The 13,862-nt window shown below is 39.5% G+C and overlaps 1 protein-coding gene across 2 annotated transcripts in view; it reads right to left on the minus strand.

Moving 5' to 3' along the window:
* Positions 1-13,862, minus strand: part of sh2d3ca (SH2 domain containing 3Ca) — a 98,920-nt gene that overhangs the window by 70,347 nt on the left and 14,711 nt on the right. The window lies entirely within an intron of this gene.

The following is a 13,862-nucleotide window of genomic DNA, read 5'->3' on the forward strand; positions in this document are numbered from 1 at the left end:
AGACAGAAAGAGTGAGAAAAAGGATAGTAGAGGGAGAGAGATAGTGAAGGGAGAGAAATAGGTAGAAAACAAGACAGTAAAAGTAAGATGAGCAAGAAAGATAGTGATAGTAGATAGGGGAGACAGATAGAGAGATAGTAGAGGGACATTTGGAAGGAGAGAGATAGTAGCAGGAAAGAGAGACACATAAATAAATAGTGTTGGGGACAGACAGGGACGTGTAGAGATAGCAAACAGGGAGAGTAATGTAAAAAGAGAGAGCGAGGTTACAGAAGAGACATACGTAGGTAGTGTAAGTGTGAAAGAGGCCGAGAGACAGAGAGAGATAGAGTGAGAGACAAATAAAGATATAGAAGAGAAATAGAGGAGAGGACAAGATGGAGATATAATAGAGGGGCAGAAAAAGAGAGAGAAGAGAGACAGTGAGACAGAGGGATCTTAGAAGGGGAGTGAGACAGAGAGATAGTAGAGTGATAGAAAGGATAGTAGAGGCAGAGAGAGTTAGTGAAGGAAGAGAAATAGGTATAAAAAGAAGACAAGCAAGACAGATAGTAGAGGGAGAGAGACAGATAGATAGCAAAAGGAGATAGCTAGAAGTCAGTGTGAAGATGAGCAAGACAAATAGTAGAGGGGAGACAGCAAGTGAGATAGTACAGAGAGAGAGAGAGAGAGAGAAAAGACAGGGAGATAGTAAATAGAGAAAGACAGATAGATAGCAAAAGGAGATAGCTAGAAGTCAGTGTGAAGATAAGCAAGACAGATAGTAAAGGGACAGACAGACAGAGAGATGGCAGAGAGAATGAGATAGTGAGTGAGGGGAGGGAGAGAGACAGGAAGATAGTAGAGAGAGAAAGAGCGAGGGAGAAGAGGGAGAAAGAGACAGGGAGATTGAGAAAGTACACTGAGAAAAAAGAAAGATAGCAAAAGGACAACACAAGAAGTCAGTGTGAAGATAAGCAAAACAGATAGTAAAGGAATAGACAGACAGATAGATAGTATAGGGAGAGAGACAGAGATAGCAAAAGGAAATAGAAAGCAGTGTAAAGATGAGCAAGACAGATAGTAGATGAAGAGATAGCAGAGGGAGTGAGAAAAATAGAAAAGAGACCAGGAAAGAGAGAGAGAGAGAGAGAGAGAGAGAGAGATAGAGAGATAGCAAAGGGATAGTGATAGGTAAGAGGCAGATAGAAGAGGAAGAGAGTGAGAAAGCAGAAGGGGAGGAATATAGAGGTAGATGGAAAGGAATAGATAGTAGAGGTAAAGAGACTGTGAGCAAGTTTAGCAAGATGGATTGATAGAGGAAGGGAAGTTGATAGTAGATGAAGAGAGAGATAGTAGGGGAAGGAGAAATAAAAGAATGGAGATAGCAGATGGATAGAACATTACATAAACAGAATATGGGCTTAAGAAGGAGAGAGGGAAGGAAAACACAGAAGAGAAATGATGATGTGAAAGGAATGAGGGAGAAACAGAGAAGAATGAGACAGTGCAAGAGAGAGATAGAAAAACTGCAAAGATGAGACTGTGAGAGATTGACAAAGAGAAAGTGCAAGTGAAAGATCAAGAGAGAGAAAGACAGATGGGAGAGAAACAGACAGAGTGAGAGAGATAATAAAAACAAGAGAGAGAAAGAGAGAGAGAGAGAGAGAGAGAGAGAGAAAGAGAGTTCGGTGCATTCAACACCTCCTCAAAGGAATTTCTTTCCTTTATTCCTCATTGAAAGGAAGCAATGCAGGGGGGAGCGGTTGGGGGGGTGGAGAGAGAAAAGACTTTTTACACACTCCTACACACACACACACACACACACACACACACACACACACACACAGGCATGCGTTTGTTTGTAAGCAGTCTGCAGGGGAGGTGTGTGAGCTGGGTGTGTTTTCCAGGAACACAGAAAAACCCTGGAAATGAGCTCCAGCTCTCCACACCTCTTCTTCACATCTCTCTCTCTCTCTTTCTCTCTCTCTCCATCTCTTTCGCTCTCAATCAGCTATTCACTCGTTCTGTCTTCCTGTCTTCCTTTGCCTGTATACATATGCACTACACACACACACACACACTCACACACTCAGCTCTTCTCGACAACGACGCGTCTCCGGGTGGGGCTCACTCCCTTGGGATCGAATGGAAAACGATGACATCACACGGGACGCCTTGCCATGGCAACCGACCAATGATCTAAAACCAGACATGCTGGTCACCTTCGCACCATGTGTGTGTGTGTGTGCATGGTTATATGTGTGTGTCTGTATATATATTGGAGAATATGTATTGTATGTATGCATGGTTATATACAGTATACAGCTCTGTAAAAAAATAGATCACTTAGAAAACTGAAAACCTCTGGAATGTAAACAAAGGGGAAGATGGATGATCACAAGCCATCAAACCAAACTGAACTGCTTAAATTTTTGCACCAGGAGTATAAAGCATAAAGTTATCCAAAAGCAGTGTGTAAGACTGGTGGAGGAGAACATGATGCCCAGATGCATGAACAAAAAAAAATGTGATTAAAAACACCAGGGCTATTCCACCAAAATTCTGAATTCTTCAAACTTATTTCAGCCATTTCTCATTGTCTGTAAATAAATGCTCTAAATGAGAATCTTTTTATTTGGAATTTGGGAGAAATGTTGTAGTTTATAGAATAAAATAGCAATGTTCATTTTACTCAAACACAAACCTATAAATAGCAAAATCATAGAAACTGGTTTTAGAAGTGGTGTCCTTGTGTTAGTTGTTTGCTGTATCTCTTCCAAATAAAACTTATTTTATATATTTTTTTCAACTCTGAATCTTAAAACACATATATTTAACTATTCAAAACATGTACTGATCAAACTCACACAGCTTCCCCTTTTTTAACAAGTTTTCAAATCCGAACTGTAACATTTAAAAAGCATGTTTAAAAGCAAGTCCACTAATTTCTTTGATTTTCTCTCAAAAAAGTCTTTATTTTAAAGAAATTGTCAACTGCATGTTCAAACAATTGATTTACATGTTATTGGTATTCACCCTTGCTATTGGCACTCATTCCTGTTACCTTTTATGTTTTGAGTAACAGGAATGAAAGTAACAGGAATACGTTTTTAGCATGCCATGCTAATAGCATGTGGACACTGTCTGATTCTAGTGATTTTCTCAAAATTTAATAAAAGCAGTTTTTATTTTTATTTTTTAATTACATATCTTACTTTTGCAGTAAGGTCAACGTACAACACAATATGCTTAATAATAAAATGTATTTTAAAGTTATTTTGTGTGCACGTATTTGGATGGATGGTTATATTTTTGTGTAGATGTCTGTATGTCAGTGTATAGATTACGTACTGTATGTATGCATGGGTATATGTGTGTAAATTGGTGTCTATTGGTATACAGTATATGTATATATACATATTTATGTATGGATGGGTATGTGTGTGCATGTTTGTCTATAATATAATGAGCTCGTTAATCTGCTGTATGAATGAAATAGAGCTTGCATGGTTTACTGAAGCCTCACAGTGACGACAGTAGAGCAGATAATCACTGGCTTTGACTGTTCATCCTCAAACGCAGCAGAATGACATAAACGCTGTGTGTGTTTGGGTTTAATCCCATAAGCAGAAGCTCTGTGTAACACACTTATTTACTGAAAACAAAAGAGAGAAAGAAACTCTACCACTCTCTACTTATTCTCTCTTTTGGCGAGTGCAGTATAATACACTGTAATCCAGTGTGATTCCTGTGTGTGTGTGTGTGTGTGTGTGTGTGGTCATGCAATTAGCTCTTTCTGGCGAGAGCTCATACCCATATGATGCTTAGGCTGCAGCTGTTGAGAATAAAAAAAAAAACTGAGAGAAATAAAGGCTGAAGCTGCTGTTTTGGTTTGAGCTTAAAATGCTGGGTTATTGATCACAAGGTTGTGGTTTTAATACCCAGCTATACTAATTGTTGTGTCCTTCAATAAGATCTTTAACCTATGTATTCTAGACATGCTGTGGCATTGTTGATCCTGTACTCAAACCAATTAGCTTAGGGTCTTTAGTATAAATCCACACAAGGTTGTGTGTTCGATACACAGGTTCACTCAACTGCCATTGTTGGGTCCTTGAATAGAGCAATTAACCTCTGTGTTCCAAGAATCCTTTAGTATGACTGATCCTGTGCTCAACCCAATGACCTTATGGTCTCTTATAAAAATCCACACAAGGTTGTGGGTTCGATACCCAGATGCACTAAATTGCTATTGTTGGGCTCTTGTGGAAGACCATACATTTCTCGGTGTTCCAGGGATGCTGTCGCGTGACTGATCTTGTGGTTAAACCACTGACCTTTTTGTCTTCTGTATAAGTTCACACAAGGTTGTGGGTTCGTTAGCCAGATTCACTAAAATGCCATTGTTGGGTCATTGTGCAAGACCATTAATCTCTCTGTGTTCCAGGGATGCTGTACCATAAATGACCTTGTTCTCAAAACATTTACCTTATGGTCTTCAGTATAAGTCCACACAAGGTTTTGGGCTCGATACCCAGGTTCACTAAGTTGCCTCTGTTGGGTGCTTGTGCAAGACAATGAATTTCTCTGTGTTCCAGGGATGCTGTCGTGTGACTGATCTTGTGGTTAAACCAATGACCTTATTGTCTTCTGTATAAGTCCACACAGGGTTGTGGGTTTGTTAGCCGGATTCACTAAAATGCCATTGTTGGGTCATTGTGCAAGACCATTAATCTCTCTGTGTTCCTGGGATGCTGTAGCATAAATGACCTTGTTTTTTAAACCATTTACCTTATGGTCTTCAGTATAAGTCCACACAAGGTTTTGGGCTTGATACCCAGGTTCACTAAGTTGCCTCTGTTGGGTCCTTGTGCAAGACCATAATTTCTCTGTGTTCCAGGGCAGCAAGACTGACCCTGTATTTGAACCAATGACATTATAGTCTTCAGTAAAAGTCCACACAAGGTTGTGGGTTCGATTCCCAGATTCACTAAGCTGCTATTGTTGGATCCTTGTTCAAGACCCTTAATCTCTCTGTGTTCCAAAGATGCTGTAGCATGACTGACCCTGTTTTAAACCAATGACCTTATGGTCTCTTCTATAAATCCACACAAGGTTGTGGGTTATATACCCAGGTGCACTAAGATACTATTATTGACCCCTTGTGCAACACACTTAATCTCTCTGTGTTCCAGAGATTCTATAGCATGACTGACCCTGTTCTTAACCCAGTGACCTTCTGCTGTCCTGTATAAGTGCACACAAGGAAATGGGTTCAATACCCAGATTTACTAAGCTGCAATTGTTGGATCCTTGTGCAAGACCTTAATCTCTCTTTGTTTTCCAGGGATGCTGTAGTAGTGCTGATCCTGTACTTAAATCATTGACCTTAAGGTGTTCTGTATAAATCCACACATGGTTGTGGGTTCGATTCCCAGATTCACTAAGCTGCTATTGTTGGATCCTTATTCAAGACCCTTAATCTCTCTGTGTTCCAAAGATGCTGTAGCATGACTGACCCTGTTTTAAACCAATGACCTTATGGTCTCTTCTATAAATCCACACATGGTTGTGAGTTCGAAACCCAGGTTCACTAAGTTGCCTCTGTTGGGCCCTTGTGCAAGACCATTAATCTCTCTCTGTTCCAGGGATGCTGCAGCATGACTGACCCTGTATTTGAACCAATTAGCTTATGGTTTTCAGTATAAGTCCACACAATGTTGTGGGTTCGAAACCCAGGTTCACTAAGATGTCTGTTGGGCCCTTGTTGAAGGCCCTTCTAAATTCCAAGGATGCTGTAGCACTGCTGATCATGTACTCAAACCATTGACCTTATGGTCTCTTATACAAATCCACAGAATTTTGTGGGTTCTATAGCCACATTCACTAAGCTAATATTGTCGGGTCCTCGTGCAAGACCCTTAATTTCTCTGTGTTCCAGGGAACCAATGAGCTTATGGTCTTTAAAACAAGCCCACTTTCTCTAACCTATGCCACCAGAAGGTAATTGGATCAATCCCCATGATTATAACGCTATTGTACTGTAAGACACTGTAATCCAATGTGATTTCTGTGCATGGTCATGTAATAGTTTGAGCTAATTTAGTGTCAGGTTAGTGTTAGTGTTATTGTCAAGTCAATCACTGGGTTGTGGGTTTGATTCCCTATTTTAGTATGCAACCACTATTGGGCCCTTAAACAGCAATTTTTCAGGTGTAGTTAAAATTTGTTGACACTGTGTTTAAACCAGCAACCTTCAACAAATCTATACCAGCTTATTTCTTCTTGGACATGTTGACCATCAGAAGGTTGCTGGTTCAATTCCCAGAATCGCAGTGATGTCCTTAATCAAAGTTCTTAACTCTCAAGTGTTCCTTGTGCACTGAAGTTACTGTCTACTGTTACAGGTGTGTGTGTGTGTGTGTGTGTGTGTGTGTGTGTGTGTGTGTTCGATGTTCTGTACTAGTGTGTGAGTGTGTGTCTGTTCACTGCCAGGTTATCGGTGGGTTGAATCCCACTGGACTGCTCTGCCTAATCCCAAAATAATACACTTACATCATTTTTCACCTCTATGCCTTAATCTGTTGTTTCTTCTCTCTCACTTCTCACCTCTGCTGAGCTTCTCACACCCTCTTGTCCTACTTTTCCACCTTCTGTTTGCGCTCTCCTTCTCTCTCTCTCTCTCTCTCTCTCTCTCTCTTTCTACTACACTCTTCTCACACTGCTATATTGATCATGACCCCCAAACTTGTAGTCCATCCCATCTAAACACATTCTCTCTCTCTCTCTCTCTCTCTCTCTCTATTTCTTTCTGTATGTGTTGAACAGTAATTACTCAGTCTACAGAGCTTCAGGCAGTGTAAATTCTCCATCTCTTTCTCTTTTTGCCCTCAGGGTTCAGCTGCATCTCCTTCACATTCTTCCATGCCTTCATTATTATTAATTAGTCTCCACCCCCACTGGAAGTCTGGGTATTGTAGTTCTGTTTGTGGCCCAAGCGAGTGTCTTATTTACTGTTGCGTGAGTGAGCATGTAGTTTTTTACTCATTTATAGACAATTACAGACAAAATTAAGTGCAAAACTCAGGATATTAGATTTAAAAGTCTCTAAATTCTAAACTCTAAAATCTCTAAATTGTTTCTGATTGCAATCAAATTATCACAGCAATGGCCCAAAATAGAAAACAAAATCTTCCATTGATAGCAGAGTTACTGGATTGGGAATTACTTTAACAAACAAAAAACAGGATAAACTTTTAAATGCTCTTAATTTGTTTATTTAGCATCAAAAGCAGTTGTTTAGCCATACATGCTAATGTTGCTAACAATGAATGGAAGCAAGACTGTCAGTCTGCCTGCTCTGAACTAGTGACTCTCACGACACAAGACTCCAATTCCCACCATGCACCTTTTTCATCTTTTTTGTTATTTTAGCCATTTTTCATTTTCTGTAAATAAATGCTCTAAATGACGATATTTTTATTTGGAATTTGGGAGAAATGTTGTCTGTAGTTTATAGAATAAAACATCAATATTTATTTAAAATTTTCCCAGAGCTGTATACATAAAAAGTTACTTGCGCTCTACTTAGCCATACCCACAGCATTCTGGGTAACATAGTTCTTTTAATGCTTTTTTGGCTCCTGCCCAAGTCCTGGGCTCATTAGCTGAGTGTCTCGGAGAGTGTCTCGCTGCAGTCTCTTGGTTTTGATCGGTTACAGTAATATAAGACGGTGAAAGGCATGTTAGCGAGTGCAGCCCAGTCGATTTACAGGACTGATCAATGCAGGACTGTGTCCTGATTAAATTTAGGGTAATAATTGGCACCACTGGATGTATTACCATCCTGAGGAAGAGGAAGGAAGACAAGGAAGAGGAAGAGGAGGACAGAGGAAGGTGATATGTCTCTGCAGTTTCTCAGCTGGATCTAAGTCACCTGAAAGTCAGGGTTATTTGTATAGTGGGGGGTGTGGGTGGGCGTGGACAGTTCCTAGGCCGTGTGCCAGACTCCAGTTAATTATCCTAAATTAAGGCATAAACTCACCCCTCCCACTCAGGCCATTACCTCTTTCTCTTTTCTCTCTCCTCCACCCATCAATTCCTCTCCAGCCTCATCCCCCACCCTGCTCTCCAACCCTCACAAAAGCATCCCATTAAATACCAGCTAATTTACACCCAAAATATTTACCCTTGTCCTCAATTCTGGCCTTTAAACGACAATTTGGCGAAAATAGAAACAACAGATTTACTCTCACTCAAATGTAGTTGATTCATGTGGTTTGTTTTGTTAAGTTAAAGGAGAACTCCAGTGTTAAAATATGTTAGAAAGTACTTATCTTTGTTAAATAGCTCTCCTCCACTCTCCTGCAGCTTTCTGAGATCCAGTATTTTGTGCACTTTGCCCAAAAATGTTTAGAATGAGTGATGTGGGGCACAGTATTTTACCCCTGCAGATAAATAGCTCCATACTTCATTGGTAGAATCCAGAGATCCCTGACATTTAAAACGAAGCATTAATAATTTAAAAACTGCACAAGAACCACTGTTTTCATCCCATAGCGTAGATAAATCTCCAGCACCGCCATCTTAAATTTACGTCGAGCATGAGAATTTATAGGTAGGCTAATTGAGCAGATTGCAAAATTAATTCTTGTAAATGCATGAATTCCAGCTGTAGCTAAAAAAATATATATCTGGTCGATACTGTCGATATTAGAATGCAAAAAAATAACCAGCAACAAATTACGTAAACATTTCTCAAAAGGTTTTACTATTCGTTCTGCTCCACTCAACTTATTGTGACTTAAATTTAAGATTTAAGGTTTATCTACACTATGGGATGTAAACAGTGGCTTTTAATAAACGTCTTGCTCAGTTTTAAAGCTCTAAAAGCCTTGTTTTAAATATCAGGCCTCTCCGAAATTCTACCAATGAAGTGAGGAGCTACTTTGAGCTGAATGACGGTGGAAAAAGCAGTTTAGCAATTTATCTGCAGGGTAAAATATGCCCCATATCACTCATGCAAAAACCTGTTTGAGCAAAGTGCACAAAATACTGGATCTCAGAAATCTCCAGGAAAGCAGAGGAAAGCTATTCAACAAAGAAAAGAACTTTTTTTATCATGTTTTAATAAAAATACACCCAAAGTCAATTTTACACCAGAGTTCTCCTTTAATAGTGTTAGCAGTCTTTATTTAACACTAAGGGCTCTATCATACACCCTGCACAAGGTGTGTCGCAATGCTCATTGCTATCTTACATCCTCTCAACAGCCTATTAGCCTATTAGTAAAAGCCCCCTAGCAGTACTTTTGTGGCCCACAGCTTGTAAATTACTGGTCTAACTATCTCTACAGCTTACTGTAAAGTTTATAGTGCAGTTATTTCGTACTAAAGTGTTATTTAGACCATATCATCGCTGTCCTGTGAAAAACACTTATCTCCATTTTTGTCAATTTTTAGTTTATTACACTAGAAAAGTGCATTTCCTGAAGGAAATGCAGGATGGTTGTGCAGCTAAAATGGCTCCCACAGTTCGCAAGGGTCATTGCTATGACGCTGCTGGATGCTTGCAATGGTGTTTGTGGTGGTTTCTAAGTGGTTGCTGAGGTGTTACTTGGTGGTTGCAAAGGTGTCACTATGGTATCTAGGGTGGTTGCTATGGTGTTGCTAAGTGGTTGCTAGGTGGTTGCTAAGGTGTTGCTAAGGTGCTGCTATGATATCTGGGGTGGCTGCTAAGGTGTTGCTAAGTGGTTGCCAGGTGGTTGCTAAGGTGTTGCTAGGTGGTTGCTGAGGTGTTACTATGGTATCTAGGGTGGTTGCTATGGTGTTGCTAAGTGGTTGCTAGGTGGTTGCTAAGGTGTTGCTAGGTGGATGCTAAGGTGCTGCTATGATATCTGGGTGGCTGCTAAGGTGTTGCTAAGTGGTTGCTAGGTGGTTGCTAAGGTGTTGCTATGATATCTGGGGTGGTTGCTATGGTGTTGCTAAGTGGTTAATTGGTAGCTAAGGTGTTGGTAGGTGGTTGCTAAAGTGTTACTATGGTATCTAGGGTGGTTGCTATGGTGTTGCTAGGTGGTTGCTAAGGTGCTGCTATGATATCTGGGGTGGCTGCTAGGTGGTTACTAAGGTGTTGCTAGGTGGGTGCTAAGGTGTTGCTAGGTGGTTGCTAAGGTGTTGCTATTGTATCTGTGGTGGTTGCTATGGTGTTGCTAAGTGGCAAAATTTCTTGATGAACGATCCCCAAAAGAAACTCTTCAAAATGACCTGAAATTAACTCTTTTTACATTGACTTCCATTGACAGTTTACAAGATATTTTCTCTCTCCTATAAAGTTGCTGTTTTGGAGATAAGCCTTTTTTATTGGACAGAGATGATATATGGGAAACCAATAACAGGATGCGCATAAAGGACAATCAAACATAAGGTTTTCTGTTATTCAAACCCTCAAAATCATAAAAATCATATAACAATCAACACCTAACTGCTAATAAAATGTAAAATTCATAAAATATATGTTTAATATTTATTGCCACATTAACATTAATAATTATAACGGTCATGAATATGCATTTCATTGTTTCCTCTGAGCCTCGACCCAGACACAAAGCACGTTTCTGTCATTAGTGTCTCTCTTTGTCTGAATTATGCTCATGTTAGTCCTTATGTCCATCTTCACTCAACCCCCTCCCTAACCGACCATCTCTCTCTCTCCCTCTCTCTCTCTCTGTTTCTGCTGCATCTGTCCCATTTTCCATCATTTCCCCACTGTTTACATTTCCATCTAATTTTGCTCTCCCTGTGAGCTGGGCATAATGAGGAACGGGCACTAACTCGCCCATCATCTGCCCATCCTCTCCTCCCTCACACCTCTTCATCACACATCTTTCACACTGCCACCCCCTAAACACACACTGTACGACCACTGTTATCTATCTGTAGTAAAAAAAATATATATAATATATCTATATCTATATATATCTATACAATAGAATAGAATATAACCAAGAGGAAGATGTATGATCACAAGCCATCAAACCAAACTAAACTGCTTAAATGAACATTTTTGCACCAGGAGTAAAGCAGCCTAAAGTTATTCAAAAGCAGTGTGTAAGACTGGTGGAGGAGAACATGATGCCAAGATGCATGAAAAAAAACTGTGATTAAAAAACTGCCAGGGTTATTCCACCAAATATTGATTTCTGAACTCTTAAAACTTTATGAATATGAACTTGTTTTCTTTGCATTATTTGAGGTCTGAAAGCTCTGCATCTTTGTTTGTTATTTCAGCCATTTCTCATTTTCTGAAAATAAATGCTCTAAATGACAATATTTTACTTGGAGAAAATGTCTCCACTGCTATTGCATCCACCTCTTTGCCTCGTGCTTGGTGATGTGATGTTTGGATGGATTTGAGCTGCTTGATCACGTAAATTCTCCATGCCACAAGTCTTTCTCCGCTCTGCTGTTCTTGATCTAATCTAAAGCTACATGTAGTTTGGAGGTGTTTAGTGATGAACTCAAGAGCTTTGAAGAGGGGCTGTGGCTGGGTCTTCCAGCATGACAATGACCCGAGACACACCTGAGACACTTTCGCTAATGTTTGTAGAAGCAGTCCCAGCATGCTTAGCTGCTGCTTTTATTAAACATACGGAAGAGATACTGCTTCTAGAATGTTCTAGACTCGTTGTGACCTGTGAACATGAATACTGTATGGCCACTGATGGGATGAAAAGGTGCTTCATTATTTTTAGTATACAATCTTTGTCTTTTACAGCCCAGTTGCAACTCAACCTTTTTCTCTTCTCTCCACTTTCTTCTCTCCTCCCCCACTCCACCTATCTCCTCCTTCTCCATCTGTGGTGCTATCTCTCCGCCTCTCCGTCTCTCCGTCTCCCTCACTCCCGCTCCTCTGAAACTTTAATGCGGTTGGGGTTGAGCTGAGGATGCGGCCTGAATGTTCACTCTTACAGAGAGAGGAGAGCTTTCTGACTGGCTGCTGCTCGGAGGGGAGCTGAAGTGTTTTCGCGTCTATAAACAGAAGCTTCCCATGATGCACTGGTGCCAATGACCTACATGTTGTGTACTGTATATATGATGCAGGTGGAGGTGAGATACGCTCAAACAAAGACATTCAGATAAAAACATAAAGAAAAAGATGCTGATCTGAGACTTTATCGCATCTTCCACACCATCTACAACCTCCAATCAGAAAAGGTTTGTACACAACGGTCCAAAAAGCAGAAAATAGAGGGCCGTGCAAGCCTTTTTCAACAAGACAGTGTTAAACCAAATGCTGCACGCATCAAAAAACATGGCTGTGAAAAGAGAAGAGGGTAGAAGTACTGGACTGATCTGCCTGCAGCCCAAAAAAAGTCCCAAAAGAGAATATGTGGAAAGTTTTGAAACCAAAAATGCAAAAACAGCAGCCCTGTACTGTTACACACCCTGTGCTGCAGGCCTGAAATTTGGGATTAGATGTGTATTAATGAATTAAATTAAGTTGAGCAGATGAAACATGAAATAGTTCGGGTTCATATTGTCTATAATAAAATTAAAGTCAAAGTAAATGTAAGAAACTCTCTGCTTTTTTTTAGTTGCTTTTTCCTGCAAAACCTCAACTATTGGATTAACCAGGGGACATGCCTGATTTGTCACTCCAGAGAACACGTCTCAACTAACGTAAACCATGGATGCAGCTTCTCAGCCATTAAAACCCATTTATTTTTTTCACTTGTTTGATGATCATCCAATATTCTGACTTTACTGATGCTCTTGTATGCTGTATGCAATCAAATCCTGACAGCAATGCTAAAACATCTAGAAAAAAGACTCTTCTTTTAAACGTCTTATTTTTTAAAGAAACAGTAAAAGAAGGATATTTGGATTCACTTGGTTTCAAGAATTGCTAGCATGGCCACTCAACTAACAACAAAATTGCTTGCATGTAGAACCATCTCCCCCTTCCAACTCATTCAAATATAAGCAACTGTTAGCAACAGTTTTGTGTCAAACATTCTGTAAAATACACCTCTGAAAAAATAAAATTATAGAGCACTTAAAAATGATGAGTTTCTTTGATTTTAGCAAATTGAAAACCTCTGGAATATAATTAAGAGGAAGATGTATGATCACAAGCCATCAAACCAAACTAAACTGCTTAAATGAACATTTTTGCACCAGGAGTAAAGCAGCCTAAAGTTATTCAAAAGCAGTGTGTAAGACTGGTGGAGGAGAACATGATGCCAAGATGCATGAAAAAAAACTGTGATTAAAAACCAGGGTTATTCCACCAAATATTGATTTCTGAACTCTTAAATCTTTATGAATATGAACGTGTTTTCTTTGCATTACTTTAAGGTCTGAAAGCTCTGCATCTTTTTTTTATTTCAGCCATTTCTCATTTTCTGCAAATAAATGCTCTAAATGACAATATTTTTATTTTGTAATTTGGGAGAAATGTTATCTGTAGTTTATAGAATAAAACAAGAATGTTCATTTTACTCAAACATAAACCTATAAATAGCAAAATCATAGAAACTGATTCAGAAACAGTATGTGCACCCAGACAGTACATAAAACTAAAGGTGTGTATAGGCCTGATCACAATTCAGGTCTAAACCGTTGAAAAAGGTAAAGAAAAAGAAGCTTCCACTGCCATCTAGCGGCCCTCCTTTGTATTACAGTTCTAATCACTAAAGAATCAATTATCTAAATAGCACAGCAAATGAGCCAAGAGTTCAGAGAGAGCAGAGATATTAAACAGCAGCTTCTCATTACCAGTCACTTTCCATTAAATTTATAAATACTGCTTTAACTCAGTGATTACAGGCTATAAATCAATGTTTTGCTTAATTAAAGTACTGAACTGGAAACAGTCTGTGA

This window comes from Astyanax mexicanus, chromosome 20 (genome assembly GCF_023375975.1).
Source record: "Astyanax mexicanus isolate ESR-SI-001 chromosome 20, AstMex3_surface, whole genome shotgun sequence".
In the NCBI taxonomy this organism is placed as follows: Eukaryota; Metazoa; Chordata; class Actinopteri; order Characiformes; family Acestrorhamphidae; genus Astyanax; species Astyanax mexicanus.